At 40.3% G+C, this 13,294-nt stretch overlaps 1 long non-coding RNA gene across 2 annotated transcripts; it reads right to left on the bottom strand.

Annotated features, from left to right (window-relative positions):
- Nucleotides 1-306: 306 nt before the first annotated feature.
- On the bottom strand, nt 307-12,981 carry LOC126245134 (uncharacterized). 2 transcript variants are annotated; one of them, XR_007545379.1, is made up of 4 exons: nt 12,862-12,978; nt 9,374-9,437; nt 4,289-4,369; nt 307-479 (listed from the first exon to the last, which is right to left on the bottom strand). It is a non-coding gene; the product is annotated as an uncharacterized LOC126245134 (long non-coding RNA). The 2 variants fall into 2 exon arrangements; XR_007545380.1 differs by lacking the exon at nt 307-479 and adding an exon at nt 3,323-3,445 and having other exon boundaries at nt 12,862-12,981.
- Nucleotides 12,982-13,294: the final 313 nt, after the last annotated feature.

The following is a 13,294-nucleotide window of genomic DNA, read 5'->3' as shown; positions in this document are numbered from 1 at the left end:
GCATGGACAGAGGTTAAAAGGGCATGCATCTATGTATTTTGGTAGAGCTGCAGAACGTAAGTCAGGGAAAAAACAGAGAAAATCTAAGGCGACGAACTATCGTTGTATATGTTCGTCTGCGTTACCACGGTCGTTGTTTTTAACCACAACCATAGACATACGCAAACAGACTGCAAAGACGTGTAACAGTTATAGACTCAGGCATTGAGACGGCCTACACACAACAATTAGTTACATAATTTCTTCATTGCGTGTAGTGTATCTTGTTTATATGATTATACCGTTGCCACAAATGTTAATATGGAATGCCAGGGTAGTTATTTTTATTAACACTGTGTTTCTTGTATAGCTCGTAGTTTTTGTTAGGATAAAATTTCATGAGACTCGCAAAATTTAAGTAAGAGTAATATGTTCACATTTAGGGGCCTGGAGTGGCCAGTCGTCTCCTTGGATGACCCACATGGCAGCATTTGTGACTCCTAAAACAAAGAGCATGTGATTAGTACAAGAGAAAACAAATACAAAACAATGAAATGCACTTGCAAAAGTGCACTTACCGATAGGGTGCGATAAACAAAATAAACAAGTAATACTTCTTATAATAAGGAAACACTATATCTTTTTTCCTTATCTGAAACAATGTATTTATAATTAATTATTTGTAGCTTCTTGTTTTGATGAAACGTAACAACTTACATATCGCACGTTACGAAGATTGTCATTACAATGGAACATTTGTCCTCTCGACATGGTAGAGCAAGGTACAAATCAGAACTGTATGAACTATCATATTGTGTGAACTTGTATTGCCACTTTACCGTCGTTATGTGAACAGACAGCCAGGGCGTGTAGCACTTGGGGACTGTCAAGCATTAAGAAGGCCTACATACAGCAGACTCAGGTTCACATTTTCTTTGTGTGTAGTGTATTGTGTTTACATAATTATTTTAAGGCTGGGGTGCACTAAGGAGGATGCAGGTGAGAAAGGGTAAGAGGGGTCTCGAGTGCCCCCGACCAACATCACAACAAGTCTTTCATGTCGCTTTAACACTGTAATAAACCCACTGCAAGATGTCTAGGTCTAGTTATCATTTACCGTAACATTGTGCTACAAAACTTGATTATGTTTTTTATCTTAAAGTTCAGTTTAATCTTCCAAATCACTAGAGATATTAGGCACGACATTTTAAATAGTTCTAAATGTAGTCTGAAGTGTAGATCAAGTTGCACACTTAGAAAACTTCAGGTTTTATCGAATCGATGACTTTATACACAACTGAATAGGATTGCACTTAACAAAGAGAATGTAAAATGTTGTGCTGAATAATTCAGTGCTGGAAGGAGAGAAAACTTCAATGACGTGGCAGCGTCAACAAAGGTAGTCCCACTGGGCTCAACTATAGGATCACTCCTATTCCTTATATAAGTGACTCAGCTTCAACTTAACATGCAACAAGCAAAACTGGTACGTTATTCAGACGATGCTACTCTTATAATAAATCTCACTAGAGAGAAAGTCACAGAAGAGGTTGTTAGTGATGTTTCTCAAAGAATTATTGAGTCGCTCTCCGGAAATAAACCGAAAACGCTGCATCCAGTTCTGTACAACAAATGTAGTCATACCAACAATTGATGTAGTTCATGAAGAGGAGTCAGTAAATAGGATACATACGTGAACCACCTTCCACTTGACATTCAACAGGCAAAATCGGTACTTTCTCCAGACGGTACTACTGTTATAATAAATCCCGTTAGACAGAAAGCCCCAGAAGACATTATTAGTCATGATTTTCAAAGAATTTTTAAGAGGTTCTTTGAAAATGAACTGAAAACACACTGTATTCAGTTCTGTACAACAAGAAGAGTCTTTCTAACAACGGATGTAGCACGTGAAAAAAAAATCAGTAAATAGGATATACAGAGTGGTCCATTGATCGTGACCGCGCCAAATATCTCACGAAATAAGCGTCAAACGAAAAAACTACAAAGAACGAAACTTGTCTAGTTTGAAGGGGGAAACCAGATGGCGCTGTGGTTGGCCCGCTAGATGGTGCTGCCATAGGTCAAACGGATATCAACTGCGGTTTTTTTAAAATAGGAACCCCCATTTTTTATTACATATTCGTGTAGTACGTAAAGAAATATGAATGTTTTATTTGGACCAATTTTTTCGCTTTGTGACAGATGACGCTGTAATAGTCACAAACATACGGCTCACAATTCTAGACGAACAGTTGATAACAGGAAGGTTTTTTAAATTAAAATACAGAACGTAGGTATGTTTGAACATTTTATTTCGGTTGTTCCACTGTGATACATGTACCTTTGTCAACTTATCATTTCTGAGAACGCATGGCCGAACGGATGGCCGAGCGGTTCTAGGAGCTACAGTCTGGAGCCGCGCGACCGCTACGGTCGCAGGTTCGATTCCTGCCTCGGGCATGGATGTGTGTGATGTCCTTAGATTAGTTAGGTTTAAGTAGTTCTAAGTTCTAGGGGACTGATGACCTCAGAAGTTAAGTCCCATAGTACTTATTTGAGTTCTCTGAAAATGGATTGAAAACACTGTATATTCAGCCCTGTACAACAAACAGAGTCTTACCAACAACTGATGTAGCAGGTGAATTGTAGTTAGTAAACAGGGTAGAATGTTCTAAATTTTTCAGTGTATACATTGGTGAGAAAATATACGGGAAGAAGCGTTTTTTTGAACTCTCGAACAATTAATTCAGCTACGTGTGTTCTTCGTATGATTGCTAGTCGCCGGCCGGTGTGGCCAAGCGGTTAAAGGCACTACAGTCTGGAACCGCGTGACCGCTACGGTCGCAGGTTCGAATCCCGCTTCGGGCATGGATGTGCGTGATGTCCTTAGGTTAGTTAGGTTTAAGTAGTTGTAAGTTCTAGGGGACTGATGACCTTAGAAGTTAAGTCCCATAGTGCTCAGAGCCATTTGAACCATTGCTAGTCCTGGAAACTAACGAGTCAACCTCCTCATATATTTGCATATTTCCACTCAGTAATGTCATATGTAATAATTTAGTGGTAACTCACCACTTAGAAAAAGAGCAGCGATTGCAAAAATATGTCGTGTTCACCCGCGGTCATCATGTAGATACATTTTCAAGGAAACAGGCAATTTTATTGCACCTTCACACTGCATACATTCGCTAGTAAAATTCGTCATGAATAATTCATCACAATTTGAGAATAACAATCACCTCCATACCTACAACACTAGAGGAAAAAACACCATTATTACACATTATTAAAGCTGTCAGTGACTCAGAAAGGAGTTCAATACACATCAACAAAAGTTTTTGATCATTTACGTAATAATATAAAATATCTGACACTTAGCAGAGAAATTTTTCGGTTTAACACAGTTTCATTTCTCCTGGACAACTCCTCCCGTGTCGCGGACGAATTTCTATTTAAAACTGGTTTCCTGAAGAAAAGCGTAATTTTTAAGTGTATTTGCATAAGCAGGATTAAAAACTAATGTGTTCATTAATGTTAACACTATTGTTGTATACATATTCTGTAAACTGACTAGTTATATATCATTTCGAAAAAAGAATAAATAGTCCAGTTGATCAATGGAACATGTAACTGACTAACCAACTAGCTGTAGTGTCTAGTGTTCAATAGGAAATTTGTTTCTCGTATGTTACCGAATAAATATGTCGAATAACACTAACAATTGAGTAGCTCATGTTACTTATCAACGAAAACATGTTACCAATTACTTAATACTAATTATCAAGTAGCATCCACTACTTTTTACATTTTCACATTTCACATTATAGTTTTAAATGAGTTAATTTTCTTATCTGTTCGCCTTATTCAGATTGATTCTCTCTCTCTCTCTCTCTCTCTCTCTCTGTGTGTGTGTGTGTGTGTGTATGTGTGAGTGTGTGTGTGTGTGTGTGTGTGTGTGTTTGTGTGGGGCGCACGCGTGCGTGTTCTGTGTGCCTGGCTTGTGCGTCACACGTCATGAACGTCCTTGTTTGCGTAAGACTGAGTGTTTATGTCCGTATATTTCAAAATTCAATTGAAACATTATTTATTTGACGGGTTCCGCACGTCATCACCTCCAGGACTGTCGTTTCAGAGAGCTCACTACTACTGCTAGTAAGCTTGCTCGAAGGAGACAGAATTAGAGGCGTATGAATTAGAGTCTTATAAGCGACAGACCGTTTTATGCGACAAATATTATTTATGAAGCAAGACTGTCCCTAGATCAGTTGGATGTTAATTATGTAAGTTCACGCTATAGACAGTGACTTACCTTCAGCATGGACCTTTTCTGCAGTCGGCAAGTGTTATAATCTCTGGTTCATGTGTTGTATATCTGGAATCACTGCACGGACTGAAAGGACATGTAAATATTATAAAAGTACACAGTCTAGCATCAAAAATATTTTAAATTATTAAACATATTGTAGCAAAATTAATTAACTAGAAAACTGACAACCATTGATGCCTATGTAAATATAATGCTTTAGCAATAATTTGGTAACATCGTCTTCGTGTTACACAATACCTTAGCGCTCGCTACTTCACTCGCTTTTGCGTTGTAATTACTACTAAAATATTTTTATAAACACATATAAGGCCAATTGAAAAATTAATGTATTAAAGAGCCGTTTCCTTTTCTATGCAATTCTGACAAAGCCGATTTGTCCTGGCGACTGTTAAACAGCTTTCTTTTATTTAGTTCGCAAAGTGTAACACCTTCTAAACCTTTCACACTAATTAAGGCCATAGAAGCACGGTCTTTTCTGAATGCTGTAGTTGGAGGTTTTAAATAATCCTGCCTTTTGAGTTCTTGTGGAGATGTTTCCATCGAAAGCTTCATTCCAAACACATATTTCTTTATTTCTAAACGAGAAGTAAAGTACCTATAGATTTACTTTAAAAATTTGTAATATAACGAGATACGAGGGGAGTTCAAAATAAGTACTGCAACACTTTTTTTGTGGCCAGCTTCGGTTGAAAAAATGCAGAATTTGTTGTGAGACGTGGTGGAATATTTCGGCTTCACCCTAGATAGTTTCATGAAGTTCCGACAAGTGGCGATGCTATACGTAACCTACAAAATGGCATCTGTAACGGAAATGTGCTTCAAGGAGAAGGCTGTCATTCTGTTTCTCTTGGCGCGAAACTAGAGCATCTCAGACATTCATAGCCATTTGCAGAATTTTTTCGCAGATCTGGCCGTGAACAAACGTATGGAGAGTCGTTGGGCGGGACGTCTGTCATCACTGTAACAAGATCGCGCAAACCTGTCCAACCTCCCGCGTGCCAGCCGGCCGCACACAGCTGTGACTACTGCAGTGTTGGAACGTGCGGACACTCTCATTCGAGGTGGTAGACAGATCGCAATCAACTGGACGCCTCTGTGGGTAGTGGTGACACACTCGTCGACCAGCTGGGGTACTCAAAGGTATGTGCTGATGGGTTCGGTGATTCCTAACCAGCAGACCATAAACAGCAATGTAGTACACTCTGTGGGGAATTACTTGCACATTACGAGGTTTATCGTAACAATTTTTTGTCGAATATGGTCACAAACACGGCTTCATAATTTCGAAGCGGAAACAAAACGACAATCCATTGAGTGGCGTCACACCACCTCTCCTCCGAAGAAAAAGTTTAAAGCCGCACCCTCTTCCGGAAAAGTCATGACGTTCTTTTGGGAGATTGAAGGGGTTATTCTGTTTGATGACCTGCCTCATAGTACAACGATCAACTCAGGAAATCGAAAAAACGAGTTCAGCGTGTTCGTCGCCACAGAAATACACTACTGGCCATGAAAATTGCTACACCTAGAAGAAATGCAGATGATAAACGGGTATAAATTGGACAAATATATTATACTAGAACTGACATGTGATTGCATTTTCACGCAACTTGGGTGCATAGATCCTGAGAAATAAGTACCCAGAACAACCACCTCTGGCCATAATAACGGCCTTGATACGCCTGGGCATTGAGTCAAACAGAGCTTGGATGGCGTGTACAGGTACAGCTGCCCATGCAGCCTCAACACGATACCACAGTTCATCAAGAGTAGTGACTGGCATATTGTGACGAGCCAGTTGCTCGGCCACCATTGACCAGACGTTTTCAATTGGTGAGAGAACTGGAGAATGTGCAGGCAAGGGCAGCAGTCGAACATTTTCTGTATCCAGAAAGGCCCGTACAGGACCTGCAACATGCGGTCGTGCATTATCCTGCTGAAATGTGGGGTTTCGCAGGGATCGAATGAAGGGTAGAGCCACGGGTCGTAACACATCTGAAATGCAACGTCCACTGTTCAAAGTGCCGTCAATGCGAACAAGAGGTCACCGATACATGTAACCAATACACCCCATACCATCACGCCGGGTGACACGCCAGTATGGCGATGACGAGGACAAGCTTCCAATGTGCGTTGACCGCGATGTCACCAAAGACGGATGCGAGCATCATGATGCTGTAAACAGAACGTGGATTTATCCGAAAAAATGACGTTTTGCCATTCATGCACCCAGGTTCGTCGCTGAGTACACCATCGCAAGCGCTCCTGTCTGTGATGCAGCGTCAAGGGTAACCGCATCCATGGTCTCCGAGCTGCTGCAAACGTCGTCGAACTGTTCGTGCAGATGGTTGTTGCCTTACAAACGTCCCCATCTGTTAACTCAGGGATCGAGACGTGGCTGCACGATCCGTTACAGCCATGTTGATAAGATGCCTGTCATCTCGACTGATAGTGATACGAGGCCGTTGGGATCCAGCACGGCGATCCGTATTACCCTCCTGAACCCACGATTCCATATTGTGCTAACAGTAATTGGATCTCGACCAACGCGAGTAGCAATGTCGCGATACGATAAACCACAATCGCGATAGGCTACAATCCGACCTTTATCAAAGTCGGAGACGTGATGGTACGCATTTCTCCTTCTTACACGTGCATCACAACAACGTTTCACCAGGCAACGCCGGTCAACTGCTGTTTGTGTGTGAGAAATCGGTTGGAAACTTTTCTCATGTCAGCACGTTGTAGGTGTCGCCACCGGCGCCAACCTTGTGTGAACGCTCTGAAAAGCAAATCATTTGCACATCACAGCACCTTCTTCCTGTCGGTTAAATTTTGCATCTGCAGCACGTCATCTTAGCGGTGTAGCAATTTTAATGGCCAGTAATGTACAACTGAACGTCTACTTCTCCATGACAACGCAAGGCCTCACACAAGTCTGCGCTCGCGAGAGGAACTCACAAGACTTCACTGGACTGTTCTTCCTGAGTCTGGAACTCTCATCTTCCGACCTCCATCGGTTTGGCCCAATGAAAGATGTACTCCGCGGGAAGCAGTACGTGGATAATGCGGGGAGGTTACTGATGCAGCAAGTCGTTGGCTCCGACGTCGACCTGTAGACTAGTACCATGCGGACATACTACCACTCCCAGTGCGGTTGCGCAATGCGTCGCATTGAACTGAGATTATGTTGAAAACTGCGATTTTTGTCGTCAAAAGAGTGAGGAATAATATGGTCTATTTCAATCCTGAATAAAAGTAACCTGGTTTCATGAAAATATAGTGTTGCTTTACTTACTGAATGGCCTTCGTATTTTCATAGACATTTTCATCCTCTCACTCCCTTAAAAGTTAAATTACCAAAAAGACTAGAACACCTATTTTTTCAATTTCAAACCGAGAAGGTAAATACAAATTTTCATGGATTTAGCTCTAGGAATGCTTTCATAATGAAATATTTCCATAAAAACTTTCATCCCTTATTTCACCTCTTTATGAGTTGAATTTCCATGAGAGCTGAATCTTTTTTTTTTTTTATTTAGGACTGAGAAGCCAAATACAAATTTTCACAGATTTAGCTTTAAAAATACTTTCATAATGTAATATTTCCATAAAAACTTTCATGCCTTATTTCACCGCGTTAGGAGTTAAATTTCCAAAAACACTGAAATACGTATTTTTTATTTAGAACTGAGAAGCCAAACACAAGTTTTCTTAGATTCATCTTTAAAAATAATTTTATATTGAAATATTTTCATAAAAATTTTAATCCCCTATTTGACTCTCCCTTAAGGTTGAATTTCCACAAACACCGTAACACATATTTTTGTTATTTCTAAACGAGAAGTTAAATACCACTTTTCATAGACGTTGCTTTAAAAAGGCTTCAGTAGTTCTTTCATAATGGTTTAGTAAAAAATACTTTCACCCGCTATTTCACCTCCTTAGAGGTTTTATTTCCAGAAACGCTGAAACACGTAATTTCTTTTTTTTATTTCTTACCAAATACCAGTTTTCGTAGTTCTAGATTCAAAACTGAATTAATAGTTACGTATTTTCAAACAAACTTTTTTACCCCTATTTTACCAACCTATGGGTGGAATTTTGAAAAATCCCTTCTTAATCGATCCCTACAGTACAAAATCCACATCCTCTCAAAGTTTCAAGTTTGTATCGTTAGCATTTTGGGCTAGGCGATGATGAGTCAGTGAGTCAATCAGGACATTAACTTTCATATATAGAGAAGATTACCAACGGCCTTTCCGCAGTGGTAACACCGGTTCCCGTCAGTTCACGGAAGTTAAGCGCTGTCGGGCTGGGCTAGTACTTGGATGGGTGAGCATCCGGTCTACCGATCGCTGTTGGCAGTCGGGGTGCACTCAGCCCTTGTGAGGAAAACTGAGGAGCTAATTGATTGAGAAGTAGCGGCTCCGGTCTCGGAAACTGACATTCGGCCGGGAGAGCGGTGTGCTGACCACATGCCCCTCCATATCCGCATCCAGTGACGCCTATGGGCTGAGGATGACACGACGGCCAGTTGGTACCGTTAGATCTTCATGGCCTGTTCGGGAGGAGTTTAGTTTTTAGTTTTATATAGAGAAGATTACATTCACGTTAACCGCCTGAAATCATGTAGCTTACTTAATATAGCAGAAATTTCTGGTAAGTTTCAATCTAATTTAGAACGAATATTACATGACATTTCATTAGTGTTTGTTTTTTAAAGCTTTCAGTGGTGAAATGACGAATGACTGCGCGTCTGGCAAACAGCAGGTACATTGTGGGTTTGGCTCTCGATACTCTTACTGTCTCGTCTCAATGAAGGTGCTGACAAAATACTCCATCATTAAGTAAGGCCTACATACCTCAGCACCAGGGCAACACTACTTCTAAAATCTATGGCTGTATATCAGAACCAAACTGAATTTATTTCGATACTCATCTGGTAAGATACGTGAATGGATTCAAATACTCTAATGTTTTAACAGGTAATAGAACTATTCACAGTTGTATGTGTAGTTATTGCAGTATGTTACTAAGACTGGCCTGTGCTCCATGAATGATACTCACAGTCCTATGTTGCAGGGGGTTCTTTGTTCTTCACTGCTGTCGCTGACAACGCCGGGAGCGGCACCTGTGGACAGACTTGCACGTCACACTGAACGGTCGGAAGGACTTAAACTCTGCTTCATAGCCGTGCACACTAAAGTAGCCACCATAAACAAAACATAGTTTACAGTTCGCGAACAAAAGCGATGTCATATGTTGTGATCTTACGGATTGCGCAGCGATACTGAAAAGGAATGTGAAGGTGAAGGAGTAACAGTGGAGCATAAAAGAAGAAGAGAACGATAAGATAATGGACAAATCAATCACACTCACACCAACAGAAAACCTCATCAATGCATGTTGAGATACTAGTTTTACTAAGTAGTCAACTTCAAATTTGATTTCTACACCAAGCAGTGGTCTTACTGTGGGAGATATGCCTCTTTTTTGTGCGTTTAACGTGGTCTAGAGGGAGCTGAAAAGAGTAAAAACTGTAGAGGAAGACAGAGATGGGATACACCCAGCAAATGATTGAGCATGCAGGTTGTAAGTGCTACTCTGAGATTTGAAAATCTGTGCTAAGTTCCTATGGGACCAAACTACTGAGGTCGTCGGTCCCTAGGTTTACACACGACTTAATGTAACTTAAACTAACTTACGCTAAGGGCAACACACACACACACACACGCATACACACACACACACACACACACACACACACACACATGCCGAAGTGAGGACTCGAATCTCCGAAGGGGTGAGCCGCGCGAACCGTGGCAAGGGGCCCTAGACCGCACGGCTGCTACTCTGGGGTGAAAGGGATGGCATAATAGCGGAATTTGTGGCGGGCCTCATCAAACCAGTCAGAAGAAAAAAAAAGTTAGGATAATTATCGTGACCGGCACCCACCGTTTCCCTGAATACTTCGGTTTACTCAGTCTTTAAAATTTTTACTGTTAGCTGGATGGCTCTGTTTCCTATACTCACTTGTCTCACCGATACACTATTTACTTGCAATTCCTTTCTAAGATTGGAACTTTTATTCATTTACGTTCATTATCCTGCTTTTTACGTGTCCTGTTCCGATTTGGCTATTATTTATTTTGCCGTTGAAAACGTTGCCTGCCTAGCAAACAAATTTCTTCTTCGTCCTTCGTCTACTGGATACCAGAAAACATATATTCGAGGAAGAAGAACTAGTTCAAGAAAGGCTTGGAAGGTCACGTTGTATTTATTAAAATTTTAGTGTTAGCTGAAATGTAAATGTCGAAAACACAGAAAAGGAGAGGGGAAAAGGGAAGGAACGGGTTTACCAGGTAGGGAAGAATCCAACTTTAAGTACAAATAGCAGCTCGTTGTCAATAATCTTCACATATAAAACTTTTTTTAGCGACATGAACACTACTAGGTGCTATATACAAAAACAAATCGTTAAACTTGCTGGCCAAAGAATAAATTTTACGTTAATGATTTTTGGGTAAGGACCCTCCGTATGCAACTGAATAAAGGCAGTTTTTGTTTTGTCAGATGCCTTTCTGCCTCAATTTTTAAGACGTCATCAGTGGCCTGAAATACATACATTTTCATTTGGATGCAGCACTTTCAATTTAGATATTCCGGAATTGAGAATTAAGTTACAAACAGTTCTCACCTGGACACCTTTCGCTCAGTACCAGTGTATATGTCATATGTAAATACGTGGGCGTATTGATATTGTTCTACATGTGCTCTTTTTGTACTGTTGGTGAATCTGTTATACAGCCTGAAGCATTAAAAACAATTTTCAGCATAGAACATAAACTACACACACGCGCGCGCACACACACACACACACACACACACACACACACACACACACACACACACAATGCTAACCTGTTTTGCTACGTAACGTTGCCATTTGTAGAATGTCTACGTTCCAGTTTTGTTACACATTGTTATCCACTGTGTGACGTCTATGGTGAAAAATAATATTTGTGTGTGCGTGTGCGTGTGTGTGTGTGTGTGTGTGTGTGTGTGTGTGTGTGAGTGTGTGTGTGTCAGCTCTTTTGTCGTTTTGCAGTTGCATACAAACGGTCATAATTATAATTACCATTTAATTATATCATTAATATAATATTAACAGCAACTGGTGACTGACAGTTCAACAACATGATAGAAGTTATCAATGATGTCAGGAAAAACTCATAAATCATTCCCTTAACAATTTATTTATATTGCTTTTTGCGGGTGCTATACTAAGACGTTTCTGTTGCGAAATTCCCGTGTTAGGCAGTTTATTTATCACTTATTTCGCCTGTTTCTCCATTTCTACGTGCTTCTGTGTAAATTTCATGTTATGTAACAACAGATACGAGATGCTTGTCCCCACATCTGTGTTCCCCTTATAAGAATTAATCATGAAATCAAAATTAAAAGACAATTTGTGCAATTGAAATGAATTTGCCCTTTCCCTCAGTATTACGACACGTTTGATCACCAAACAATAAGTAAGAATCACAAGTGTTCTTCACCACTAAATCTATGAATATCATAGCCTGAAGAAAGCAACAAATAGAATTTACATGGAGCAACGGCAATGACGCAGCATAAGGAAAACATCCTCGAAATTTGACGCCAGGGAAAACTAAATAAAGTAGTTTCCACATGAAAATTCAAGTAATAATCCAGTTCACAATGTGAATACTTGCACTAACAGACTTGGAAGGAAGGGCAAGGGTCATCGTAAAGGATCAATCGCTAATTCATCGGAGAAGTACACTCATCGTGTAAAACATTTCAGCTCTCCAAAAGTTCTCCGAATTTATTTACAGATCTAAACTTTAGCTAGAAGGTAAATGGACTGGAGATCACCGACACTGGAAAGAATTTCTTTTGTGAAATGCAAAATGAAAAATTCATACAAGCTGCGATAACGAAAGTAGAATCATAAACAAAATTACCTCTCAATGTTACAAAATGGCACGAAATGTTTTCGCTCTGTTGCAAGGACGCAGACTTCTTACTTGCAAAATTGCGAGGAAGAACACAGTGTTCACATGTACATATACAAAGCTGGGAAGTTCGTACATATGAATGTGTATGATGTTAAGACATAATCATGATTATTACGCGGAGGCTAAAAAATTTCATAAACTTGTGTCACTCTACGAATTTCACATAAATCAGATACACATGGTTTTCTTATTTTTATATACCAGATACATCTCTCTGTAGGAAACTTTTAATATGAGAAGCACAAGGCAAAAAAGTGACTACGGAATAAACACTTTGCAGCCGGGGATTTCGATCTGTGTTTCTTTTGCTACAATGATTCGCATTGTATTGGAAAAGGTTGGTTTAAATGAAAGACATATTGGTTTATCCTTAAAAACAAATACTTTTGTCTTATCGCTAAGCTGTAGCCGGATCCGTGAGTGAAACAGGGACACTGAGCGTGGGTCACATAAAATTTCAGCAGTACTCGCTACAGACATACATACATAAAACTAGGATCCTCACGCGCTTACCAGCAAGAGTGAAGAGCAGGCTACACAGAACCACAAACAGCGTCCTCAGAAGAAACTTCATGTCGATGGGTGTAAACGGCTTCTGAGCCTACCGATGGACGGCCGAGCTTTTATCGATAATGGATGGCATCCGGGAAGAATCCCCGATGACGTCACAGACTCTAATGCAGTATGTCCTCGTGGCCGTCTGGGATTCACCGCAGCGACCTTGTCTCAAGTGCATAGTAAGAAACGTCTGGCGGCAAAACAAAACAAAGAGATCTTTAACACCATAAACAAAGCACAATACAATTTCTTCTGTCCGATACTGCTGCAAATGACAAGTGAAGAAAGGAAATCAATATTCTACTGCTGACATGGGCTGTTGCATAACAGATATACTCTTACCAGGTCTGTTTCCATGTGCCCAGCGGGTGTATTCATTTCAAGTGGC

Source organism: Schistocerca nitens, chromosome 1 (genome assembly GCF_023898315.1).
Source record: "Schistocerca nitens isolate TAMUIC-IGC-003100 chromosome 1, iqSchNite1.1, whole genome shotgun sequence".
NCBI classification, from domain to species: Eukaryota; Metazoa; Arthropoda; class Insecta; order Orthoptera; family Acrididae; genus Schistocerca; species Schistocerca nitens.
This window is presented reverse-complemented; position numbering and strand designations above follow the sequence as displayed.